Source organism: Meriones unguiculatus, chromosome X (genome assembly GCF_030254825.1).
Source record: "Meriones unguiculatus strain TT.TT164.6M chromosome X, Bangor_MerUng_6.1, whole genome shotgun sequence".
Taxonomy (NCBI): domain Eukaryota; kingdom Metazoa; phylum Chordata; class Mammalia; order Rodentia; family Muridae; genus Meriones; species Meriones unguiculatus.
Genome location: NC_083369.1, coordinates 84,664,433 through 84,677,412, shown reverse-complemented (window position 1 = coordinate 84,677,412; position 12,980 = coordinate 84,664,433). Strand labels below are relative to the sequence as shown.

Sequence of the window (12,980 nt, the reverse complement as noted above, 5' to 3'; positions counted from 1 at the left end):
ACCCTGGGGAAAACCAGCCCACATTAATTTCAGCCCTGAGTTTAATTATTTCCAGCCATCTACTCCTGTTGCATGTATCTTCTTCTTTTGTTTTCTAGGGCTTTCAGTTGAGCCGTTAAGATAATTGTATGAGAATTTTCAAATTTCTTCTTGAAGGCACTTAGCACTATGAACTTTCCTTGTAGCACTGCTTTCATTGTGTCTCATAAGTTTGGGTATGTTGTGCCTTCATTTTCATTAAATTCTAGGAAGTCTTTAATTTCCTCATTCATTTCCTCCCTGACCCAGCTGTCATTGAGTAGAGAGTTGTTCAGTTTCCATATGAATGCTGGCTTTTTGCTATTTCTCTTGTTGAGGTCCAGCTTTAGTCCATAGTGATCAGATAGGATACAAGCATAATTTCAATCTTCTTCTATCTGTTCAGGGCTTCTTTGTAACCGCTGTATGATCTATTTTGGAGAAGATTTCATGAGTTGCTGAGAAAAATGTAAATTTTTAGTGTTTTAATGAATGGTTCTGTAGATGTCTGTTATGTCCATTTGATTCATGACCTGTGTTAGAGTCATTGTTTCTTTATTTAATTTCTGTTTTATTGACCTGTCTTTTGTTGAGAGTGGGGTGTTGAAGTCTGCCACTATTAATGTGAGGGAATCTATTTGTGTTTTTAAGTTTTATTAATGTTACTTTTACAAATGTGGGTGCCCTGGATTTTGTCCATAGATATTCAGAATTTTGATGTCTTCTTGGTGGAAGCTTCCTTTGATGAGTGTGAAGTGACCTTCCCTATGTCTTTTGATTAATTTTTGTTCAAATCTATTTTAGTACATATTAGAATGGCTACTCCTTCTTGCTACTTAGGTCCATTTGCTTGGATAACCGTCTTCTAGCCCTTTCCTCTCATGTTGTAACATATATATATCTTTATATGTATCTTTAGGTGTATTTCTTCTATGCAATACATTGTTAGGTCTTGTTTCCACATCCATACTGTTAGTCTGTGTTTCTTATTGGAGAGTTGAGTCCATTAATGTTGAGAGATATTAATGATCAGTGGCTGATAAATCCTTTGATTCTTTTCTGTTGGTTGTGGTAGTGTGTTTGTGTGCTTGGCTACTTTTAGTTTTGATGTAGTGAGGTTATATATTTCCTGTGTTTACCAGACTGTAGTTAGCGTTTCTGGGTTGTATTTTTCCTTCTACTATCTTCTGTAAGCCTGGATTTGTGTGTAGGTATTATTAAAATAGTTTTTGTCTTTGAATATCTTGTTTTATCCAGCTATGATTATTGAGAGTTGTGCTCTGTATAGTAACCTTGGCAGACATTTATGTTTTCTTAGGGTCTGCATGATACCCATCCAGACCCTTCAGGCTTTCATTGTCTGTGTTGAGAAATCAAGTGTGATTCTGATTGGTTTGCCATTATATGTTATTTGACCTTTTTCCCTTGCAGCTTTTAGTATTTTTTCTTTGTACTCTATTCTTTCTGTTTTGATTATTATGTGCTAGGAGGATTTTCTTTTCTTCTCTAATTTATTAGGTGTTCTGTAGGCTTCTTGTATGATTATAGGCCCTCCTTTAAGTTGAGGAAATTTTCTTCTATGATTTTGCTGAAAAATTTTTCTGGGCCTTGGAGATGGGAATCTTCTTTATCCTCTATTCCTATTATTCTTACTTTTTGTCTTTCCATGTTGTTTTCGATTTCTTGGTTGGTTTGTAATAGGTATTTTTTAGATTTAACATTTTATTTGAAAGACACATCCATTTTTTCCATTGAATCTTCCAAACCTGGGACTCTTTCTTCTATCTCTTGTAGTCTGTTGGTTATGCTTTCCTCTGTAGTTCCTGTTTTTTTTCCTAAGTACTTCCTCTCCATGACTTCTTCTGTGTTTTCTTTAATTTTCCAGTTCTATCTTCAGATCTTGAACTGTTTTGTTGATTTCCTTCACCTGTCTGACTGTATTTTCCTCTTTTTGTTTCATAGGTATTTAAACATTCTTAATGCTTTTTGAAAGTCTAACATGCAATCAATGTATTTTCATAATATTTCATCTCCTACTTCTCCCTCTAAGTCTTCCCATCTTTACTTCCTATTTTTCCTACCCAGCACTTTAAAACTAATGTACCCTATCAATTCTTGATGCACATATATTCATGAGCATGAGGATGTGGTGTGAATCTAGAATGTGTTTGACCCACCAGACATGATATCTTTAATTAAGGTCACTAACTGCTTCTACCTGAGAAGCCATCAACTCAATAGTTTCTCAGCTAGGAGCAGAGACTCAGGAGCCTTGTCCTCTCCATGCTGGAATGTTGACTGATTTGATCTTCTGCCAGTGCTGCATGTTCACCAACACCTGCTTTTAGTTTATGAGTGTAGAGGTCCCTGGACCTCATTGACTTCTGACTCTCAATATTTCTGCACTTACTTCTGAGAAGGTCTTTGGGGCATGTTGGGAAAGATGTACGACATAGATATCACATCTACAGCTCTGAGCATTCCACTGATATGCAAGGACTCCATACTCCGTATCCTACTACAGAAATATATGTTCATCCATGTTAGGTGCTGCTCTAATTTACAATTGTTAGTAAATAACAAAATTCCTAGATGCTCATTACTCAATAAATCTATTAGTAAATAAAAATGAAATTATTAAACTTGTAGGCAAATTGAATAAAAATTAATTGTTTTTTTCCTGTTATTTATTTCTATTTTCCTATTTATTTATTTATTTATCCACTATATATTCTGGTTGTAGCCCAATGCCTTCTTCCTTTTCATTCCCTCCCTTCCTCCTTTGCACCTTGCCTATTTCTCTGAAAAAAGATACTCCTTTTCCCATCTACACCAGCTCATCAAGTTGTATCAGGACTGAGCATGTCCTCTTATCCTATGGTCTGGCAAGGCAGTTTGGCCAGAGGGAAGTGATAAAAAGGCTGACAAGTTGTCCTTGTCTGATGCAGTCTTACTTCCCTTACTAGAAGGACCCACATGAAGCCTTAATTGGCAATTTTGATAGAATTATAATGATGATCCAGCACTGCATTTGTCATTTTCCTTCCTATAAACCAAGTAAAAAAGAAAATATTTTATTAAAACCTTTCAGATATACCAAGTTAATACAATCGTATGGAAGAGTAACTTAAGGTGATTCAAGATAAGGGAGCCAACCTTCAGAATGATTTTATATTGTATTAACAATGGTTTGATTGAATTTGTAAATTCAACCACCAAATGCATATACTCATTGAGAGTGTTTAATCCTAATTTTATAGATGAGGTTAATGAGTTTAGAAAATTAACTGAACTTCTAGGTGGAACCACAAGGTCTCTCCCACTTCACAGCTTCTACTCTCATATAGTTCACATCATCAGAAATAAGGAAATATAATAGTTTCACAGAGATAAAAGCTTTTGACATCAAATTATAAAAGTTAATTTACTGTGTGACTTTGTACAAAGGGGACATTTAGCACTATGATGAAAAGTGTCCTTCAGAACACATTTACAATAAATGCAGAATGGATATTCATAGAACTGTTTATAATGACCTCTGAGAACTATTTAAAGGATGACATTAAAGTGCAAGTGAGTGAAACTGATTAAGGGTATACAATCCCATGGAACAGTAGCCTAAGGTGATTTGAGAATAGAAGTGAGAGTATGTGAACCAACCTTCAGAATGATTGTATATGTTATTAACAATAATCATGATAAAACCTAAATTCATTTGTACACTCAATCAGCAAATGCGTTTTCCCAGCTAATATACCTGGCACTGCCCAAGTATATGTATGTGGTTTTAGTGTTTATATGTGAGCTAAAATGTATTTACTGTTCATACATAAGCCAAGACAATTCCTAAAGCAAAGCAAATCAATTACTACAAGGAATGTATGTATGTCATACAAAAGAAGATGCACATAAAATTTTAGTCAAGTAAGTTGTCATAATTGAAATATTGCTTGAGATAAGAATTTAAAGAGGTGAGCAACTTGACAAAGTACACAAAGACATGGTGAACTATCTGGAGGAAGGATATACAGATAGCATCACTGAGTAAAACTCTTGGAAGACAGCTGAATTACTAATTACTGGAGTTCTTTGTTCATTATGTTCAGTAAGAAAGCTTGGAAATACCAAGTACTTAAAATTGTCTATGATTTGTCTATAATTTTCTTATAGACCACTCTAACAGATTAAAAGTTAGAATTTTCAGTAGTAAATGGAGGCAGAAAAGTGGTTCAGGAAGTTTTGTAAAGATTCATTGAATTTCATTTCAAAATGTCCATGCTATCATCTACAGTACCACAATAATCAATAACTTTCCATTTTTTAAATGCCTGTAAGTTTGAGTTATATTCCCATTTTGATGAAACAACATTCTGCTTTTTCATTAAGAAACATCCTGGCAGTAACTTAAGGAAAAACAAGTATCACTTAAACATTAAGAACAAATTTAATGTATTTGAGCAAATGTTCCCCTTCTACTCCTAAATTCTAGTACCTGGTTTTGGCTAAGAAAATGAACAAAACATGCTCTGCGAATGTATCAAAGCTTTGTGAAATTTTGTATGAAGCAGGAATTTACTCCTACATTTTGTCAAATCCACTACATTCTATAAGGTATCTATCCTTCAAGAAATAATTTTGAATTAAATATCTGACTTTTGAAAAATTACTTTCAATGCCAATGGCTTTAGCATAATAATAACCAGAAATTAAAGATTTCAAAGTAACTAGACAAGAATTTCAAAGTTCATGAAATGTGGGAGTAACATTCAAGATGCAATTACTCTGATTTTTAATTTTACATGAAATATACATCTGCTATATTTTATTTTACACACATATACATATAATAATTATAAGCACTATATATCAATTATTTTAGAAAAACCATTTCAGGAAATTATCTCTAAATCTTCCAATTATTATCTCCATTTTGTTTAAATACTAATTATATTTAAAACTATAGTACCCCGTTATTCTTGGTGATTGTCAATGAAGTTATGAGTTGGAAATTGTCTTTTGTCCTTTGTTTTTGATACCTCACAGCTGAAAGAGAATATAGCAATGTTTGACAGTATTGATTGTATTGTGCTTCTGATCTATTTGTATCCTGTTTTCTGGAGGTGTCTGTCACATCAGTCAATCTTGAGATTCACAAAAAGATACTATTTTGGGTAGTATTTTTAATGCATACAGAAAGAATTGTGACTAAAGTAAGTGAAGACATAACAATTTTAAAATGTTTCTAATGTCAGATAACAAAGGACTGTACCTTCAACTTGTGCTAAATAAGGACAAGTTAGATTACAAAGCTTCAAAGACTCATCTACAACAATTTAGGATTTCTAAATTGTCACTCAGCAAATGCTAGTGTTTGTTTTTTAAACAGGCTAGACACTGGGAAAAGAAATAAGCCAAAAGGATATCTCTTCTGTCCTCAGGCAGTGTTCAAGTTGCCAATCATTATCAAAAGAGTCTTAAATATAAGCATTCAGTCCTAATGTGACTAAGCGATGAAACTTTATATTGATACTGTTTCATAATAGGGTGTTATGCTCTATCTTATGTTGAGGTACCAAGGGATTTTCCTGCACAATGTGACACTTTCCTATGATCTAAAAATAAGCACTTAACAAATTCATGGACCTGTGTGTGTGTGTGTGTGGGGGGTGTAAAAAGTAAATGACCTAGAGGCAGAAAGTATTTCAGGCAGAGAGAATGTAATGCAAAAGATCTAAGGCATGGCATTACGAGACAATGCTGAGAACAATAAAAAAAAAAAAGGTTCATTGTGGATAGAGAATAAAAATATAAAAATAATGAGGAAAAGAACTCTGGCAAGTCAACATAAATTATATCATGTTGGGAACAGTACAATGTTTTGTGGATTTTGATCTGTATTTTCGGACTACAGACAAATAAGTACTGATTTGTCTAAATCAGTGCAGTAGAAACGGGGATTTGAAAGAAGATATTGTATTTATGAAAGACTTGATGGAAGAGCGAAAATTGGGTCTCTGGAGAATGACTTAGCTGAGTGCTACAGTTATACAATCAAGATTAAATAGTAGTTGGTGATCTAGAGGTAGCAATGAGATATTGAGAACTGAATGGATTTAAAATGTTAGAAGACAGGGTATTAGAACTAAATACAGGGAAGTGATGCTTGTAAAAAGAGGTTTTTCTTCCTTTCTACAAGCTCCCAAAATAATGACTCATGGAACTCTATTATTTTATAAATATGTAGGCCATATAGCTAGCTCATAATTTAAAATAATTCATTATGCTAATTTACATACTGTTGCCTGGCAGGTTACCTGGGCCCAGGTTGCAGGTCTTTGTCCTTTTCACATCTTGCCTGCTGGATCTCATGTGCCTGACAATATCCCAGATCCCTTCTCTGCCTACCAGATATCACATCTCTTATTTCTTACATAAGCTGTTGGCCATCAATTTATCATTGTCAGTACATTCATACTATATGTAAGATATTCCTTCTACAGATGTGTATCAAGAATAGTGAGAAATTTGGTTTGATAGTTAGACACATAACAATAGTTAGAAATTTGGTTTGAACAGCTGAATGAATGGTGGTACAATTCATGAGAATGGAGACTAATAAAAGTTCAATGAGCATTGAAATCAAGTTTATGATATTATATACGATGACCTTGAAGTTCTGTTTTGACATCTAAGATGTCAAGTAGGAGGCTGAACAATGGTTTGTGATGGATATATAAAATTAGGAATCATTGGCATCCATGGGGTTTTTGAATTGAATGATATAAAGGTATTCAGGATAAAGGCAATAATATTTGAAATCTATATTCATTTAAAATACAGCAGAGTGCAAGACATTCTCAATAAACTTCATTTGCTTAATTTCATCTGTCTTTACATAACTACTTTATATCAAATAATGATTTGTATGACTTTTAAGTCACTTCTATCATTTTCTAATATAACCAGATAGGAAATGACATATGTGTAAGAAAATATCTATTAATTTTGGAATATATACTTATATAAGCCACTGTTAAGTAGAAAAGTCCAAATGCTTCGTGGAAGAACCCTTCCAAATTCCCCCCTTTAAGATCCATTAGTAAACTGAAAAGTTATTCCTAGAACACATTCTTCACTTATAAATATTCATCTATAGTTTCATAGAGAAACTGAAATTTAGACAAGTAGAAAAGTGGCCAATTCTACAAATACTTTTTTTCAGAATATACTAGCTTTCAGTAATGATAAATATGTTTATTTTGTAATACAGTGGGCATTCAAAATATCCATTACCTGTGTAATTTGGAATTTTAAATAGTGGAAATAAAGAAAAGCCGGCATATTTTAAGAGAATTTTATTAAGTATAATCTGTAAATTGTTATTAGTATGCTTCTGCTCACTCTTTTATCTCAAAAAACAATCCACACACTTATACACATGTACACACACAGAGAAAAAGAGGATCATTTAGTCACAAATGATCATGCTGTGGGTGATATTATAGCTATTTTATATGTGAGGTAATAAACACAAAACAATTATATAAATTATTATGGCTAGTTTAATTCTAAGGTGAGCAAGTCATAGAAACAAAATAAAAACCACATTATTTGGCTTCGTATAACACTCTATGTAACCATTCCTCTCTTGTGCCTCCTGCAAAGCATGTGACCTGCATTGGAACTCCTCTGTCAGAAAAAGGCCATGCTGAGACTATGCCACATTTATTTTGCTTAGGATGATGGAGAGAAATGATACCCAGTAGAGGTTGTAGAATCAAAATTTTGTCTAAATGTTATTTTCTTCCTCTAGCCAACAAAATATGACTTTGGTGGACCTATCATGCTGGGAAACATACTGTGAGGAAATATCATTACCTGTTTCTGCACCAATGATTTAGAAGAAGCCTCATAAATTACTATAATCCAGAAAAACAGTTGATTTTCTTAGGAGACAGCATAAAGTCAAAGATGGAAACACTATTACTTATAAAAGAGATTAACTTTTGTGCAGGGTGATGAGTATGGATCTATCTGCATTTTTCTACATGTAGACTTCCAGTTAGACCAGCACCATTTGTTGAAGATACTGTCTTTTTTCCATTGAATGGATTTGGCATCTTTGTCAAAAATCAGGTGTCCATATGTGTGTGGATTTATGTCAGGGTCTTCTATTCGATTCCATTAATCCACCAGTCTGTTTCTATGCCTGTACCATGCAGTTTTTAGTATTGCTCTATACTACAGCTTGAGATCAGGGATGGAGATATCTCCTGAAGATCTTTTACTATATAGAATTGTAGATCCATACTTATCACCCTGCACAAAACTAAAGACCAAGTGGATCAAAGACCTCATCATAAAACCAGACACAGTAAACCGCTTAGAAGAAAAAGTGGGGAATACCCTTGAACTCATTGGCACAGGAGACAACTTCCTGAACAGAAAACCAACAGCACAGGCTCTAAGAGCAACAATCAATAAATGGGACCTCATGAAACTGAAAAGCTTCTGTAAAGAAAAGGACACTGTCCTCAGAACAAAACGACAACCTAAGATTGGGAAAAGATCTTCGCCAACCCTATATCTGACAGAGGGCTAATATCCAGAATATATAAAGAACTAAAGAAGTTAAACAGAAAAAAAAAATCAAGTAATCCAATTAAAAATGTGGAACAGAGCTAAACAGAATTCTCTACAGAGGAATATCGAATGGCAAGGAAACACTTAAAGAAATGCTCAACCTCATTAGCCATCAGGGAAATGCAAATCAAAACAACCCTAAGATTTCACCTTACACCCATCAGAATGGCTAAGATCAAAAACTCAAGTGACAATACATGCTGGAGAGGTTGTGAATAAAGAAGAACCCTCCTCCACTGTTGGTGGGAATGTAAACTTGTACAACCACTCTGAAAAGCAATCTGGTGCCTTCTCAGACAACTAGGAACAGCGCTTCCTCAAGATCCAGTCGTACCACTCCTAGGCATATACCCAAAAGAGGCTCAAGTACACAAAAAGGACATTTGCTCAACCATGTTTGCAGCAGCTTTATTTGTAATAGCAAGAAGCTGGAAACAGCCCAGATGCCCCTCAGTGGAGGAATGGATCCACAAATTGTGGTATATGTACACAATGGAGTATTACTCAGCAATAAAAAACAAGGAAATCATGAAATTTGCAGGTAAATGGTGGGATCTGGAAATGGGGGGATCATACTCAGTGAGCTATCCCAGAAGCAGAAAGATGCACACAGTATATACTCATTCATATAGACATATAATATAGGATAAACCTACTAAAATCTGTACACCTAAAGAAACTAATAAGAGGGAGGACTCTTGCTAAAATGCTCAATTCCTATCCAGAAAGGCAAAGAGGATGCACATCAGAAGAAAGAGAAAAGAGGGAACAAGTCAGGAGCCTGACACAGAGGACTTCTGAAAAGTTCTGCCCTGCAGACTATCAATGTAGATGCTGAGACTTATGAGCAACCTTTGGGCAGAGTGCAGGGAATCTTAGGAAAGAAGTGGGTAACTAAGATCTGGAGAGGACAGGAACTCCACAAAGAGCAACAGAACCAAAAAATCTGAGCTCAGGGGTCTTTCCTGAGACTGATATTCCAACCAAGAACTATGCAGGGAGATAACCTAAGACCCCTGCACAGATGTATCCCATGGCAGTTCAGTATCCAAGTGGGTTCCATTGTAATAGGAACAAGGACTGTCTCTGATTTGAGCTGATTGCCCTGCTCTTTAATTACCTCCTCCTGAGGGGGAAGCAGCATTACCAGACCACAGAAGAAGACAACACAGCCACTCCTAATGAGACCTAAATGACTAGGATCAGCAGGAAGGAAAAGAAGTCCTCCCATATTAGTGGAATTGGGGAGAGCCATGCATGCAGAGGGTGGAGGAAGGGAGGGATTGGGATGGGAGGAGGGAGAGAACCACAGGTTGGACACAAAGTGAATAAAGTGCAATTAATAAAGAAAAAAAAAGAGATTAAGTGTTTAAGTTACTCATCAAAGGATTATTTATTTATATCACTACCAAATTTTAGTTTGCAAAAGTCTACTTATGCTTCATTTCAGTGTATTCAATTTATAGTCTTTAGTAAGAATAATCCAGGACCTATTCTTACAAATATATGCACAACATGTTACAAATATCTTCAAACACACCTTAGTTTACACCTAGACTTAATTTACTAGTAATGATTATGTAATCCAATTTCTAAACACATACACATACCTGAGAATTATCTCTGGTTTTAAAGCCTGTATTTGTTAGTAGTAACATGTTTTTAAAGAAATCTTATGCAAAATAATAAACATGATTATTTCTACAGACTCCTTAATTACTCCCAGTCTCACTTTTCCTTGTCTTACTTTCAATTCTCAACACATTTCTTTTGAGACTATTTTAATTTCAAAGCTAAAAATAATAATAACACTTTCAATATATTTGGACTAATGATTATATAAGATTATATTCATGATGTAAAATGGAGATAACAAATACTATAAATTAATTCTAAGTTCTTAAGGTTATCAGTGAGGCAGCTTTTTTTTTGTCTTTGTACACTATCAAGTTGGGAATGTTTAAAAGTTGTTCAAAGGCTGTGAAACTATATGTAAATTCAGTCTTATAAATAGGTGTATATGGATAATAACACAGTGGTAATGTAATGTGTTAGAAGTATAGATACATAGTTCATTTTTTTACCAGTATAGATATCAATATATCTGAATCTATATGAAATTAAAACACTATTTGTCATTACTACAATTCAAATCAAATATCAAATATTTCACTTTTGTCAGATCAAGTAATTTTCTTTCAAAATGTCTCCAACTTGTTGGATAATTTTTTATTCTCTTTATCAACAAGTGACAGTAACATTTTATTACCCATGAAATGCCTATATTGAACTGTGTGATACTGTGAATTTATTGAATATGTTATACTATAATCTCTTAACATGGTTACAGTATGCTTGGGATAGCAGAATATAAATAAATAGTTACAGAACAGCATGAGACTGTGTTATAGCCATGATTATAAAATCCCTTCCAATGAAGGAATGAGTTCTAATACAAAAAGGTAGAGGAGGAGAAGAAGCAGCAGGAGAGAAGCTGGGAGAGCAGATGCTGGAGTAGAGGTCTTGGAACTACTTGGAAAAATGAACAGGACCTAAAATATCACTAAAAGCAAGTATAATGGGTAAAATCTGAATGGTAGGAAACTATGTGGGCTTGGAGGTTTAGGATGGAATAACTATTGCCCAGCATGGTATTCTAGGTTAACTAAATAAATCCTAATCTCTGTGTGGTGATTTGTTTAAACGGCTGTTTAGGATTAATGGCAGCTTTATTAAAAGATATATCAATAGTTAATTTTAACACCAATACAACACTTCAACCAAGGAATCTCATGGATATAACCTAGAACCCCTGCCTAGATGTAGCCCATGTCAGCTCAGTATTCAACTGGTTCCTTAGTAAGGGGAACAAAGGCTGTGTGCTTACAGGACTACCAAGGACACAGGGACTGGATCTTTGCCATCTCATGGATGAGTGATATCGTGGCTATGAGTAGTTCCTGTGAAGGCATGGTGGCACTCTGGCAGGTGGATCATCAATTCAGTGTTCACTGGCAGCATTCCCTGGCACAGTAGTTCATGGATTCCATGGTATTCTATTCCAAGGGATATAGAAGCCATCCTCAGAGCCATCACTAACTCTTATAACCCTTATATTCAGTGGCAAAAAAAAAAAAAAAACAGGAGATGGGAGCTATATAACTTGATGGCTGCTTCCATCTGTGGAAAGCCCAGAGTTCCCTGTCCAGGCTGCTGCTCCTAAAGCTGCTTTACTGCCTGGAGAATGTATGCTTCACATACTGTGATGAGTTGTCCCTCTATGCTGTTGGTTGCCAATCTCATGTTTCAATCCGCTATCCAAGACAATGCCAGCAGAATATCAGGTCCCTGTGTTCCAGAGAGGGAGTCACAGGTGTGCGTGCGTTCTCTGCGCTTCTACCAGCATATCATCACAGTGGGCACTGGACATGGTCCTCTGGTCTTCTATGAAATCCATGCTCAGAAGTTTCTGGAGGAGAGGACATCATCTAGTCCTGACTCTTCTAGTGCTTGTGGGGAAGAAGTTCAAACTCACTTGTGGCAGAGGCTGGCCCAACCAAGATGAACACTGGACTAATTACTTTGGTGGCACTGAAGAATTTGCCAGTGCACTCAACACTCACTGCTACTACTGGCCTGAGATGAAGTTCTACATGGTGGAAGTCCATGCTCTTCAGGCTTCCATGGCAATTATGCAGGTTTCTGGAGCTAAAGCCTCTGTACTCTTGTGAAAGTGTGTAGATTTATCTTTTAAGTTCGAGCTAACGTTCTTCACATATGTGCTTGTATGTATTGTGAGCATGCACAAGTTAATAATGTGTGAGATATTTTCAAAATAAAATTGACCCAACTTTCTTGTGCTCAACCACAGAGAAAGGGAAATGAGAAAGAAAGGAATGAGCAAAAGGAGAAGAAGAGGAGGGGGAGAGACAAAGAGAGACAGACAGAGAAATTCCTATATCATTTTGACAATCAATACTTGGTTTAACTTTATCTCTTTTTCCCAGAACACTACCTTTTTTCTGTATCATACAAAAAGTTTAGTAAGTCTTAATCTTATTCTTTTTGTGTGATTTCTGTATTTTCTTTCTTTAGGCTAATGCAGCCATTGCTTTCACTGAAATTCAGTAATTTAGTTTTATCAGCATTTCAATAATCTGTTCAAGTCACTTAAATGTTTCATATGAATAGCATTGGGATAAAACATGTTTAAAATATCTTGAGATGATCTCAGAAATATTTAAAGCTATAATCATATGTATATACTTTAAGTTCTAGATTATTACAATTTGGAGTTTCCTTCATTTGAATGTAGGAAT

The 12,980-nt window shown here is 35.0% G+C and overlaps 1 pseudogene; it reads left to right on the top strand.

Annotated features, from left to right (window-relative positions):
• Window positions 1-2,461: 2,461 nt before the first annotated feature.
• LOC110543164 (DDB1- and CUL4-associated factor 12-like protein 2) lies at window positions 2,462-12,373 on the top strand (annotated as a pseudogene).
• Window positions 12,374-12,980: the final 607 nt, after the last annotated feature.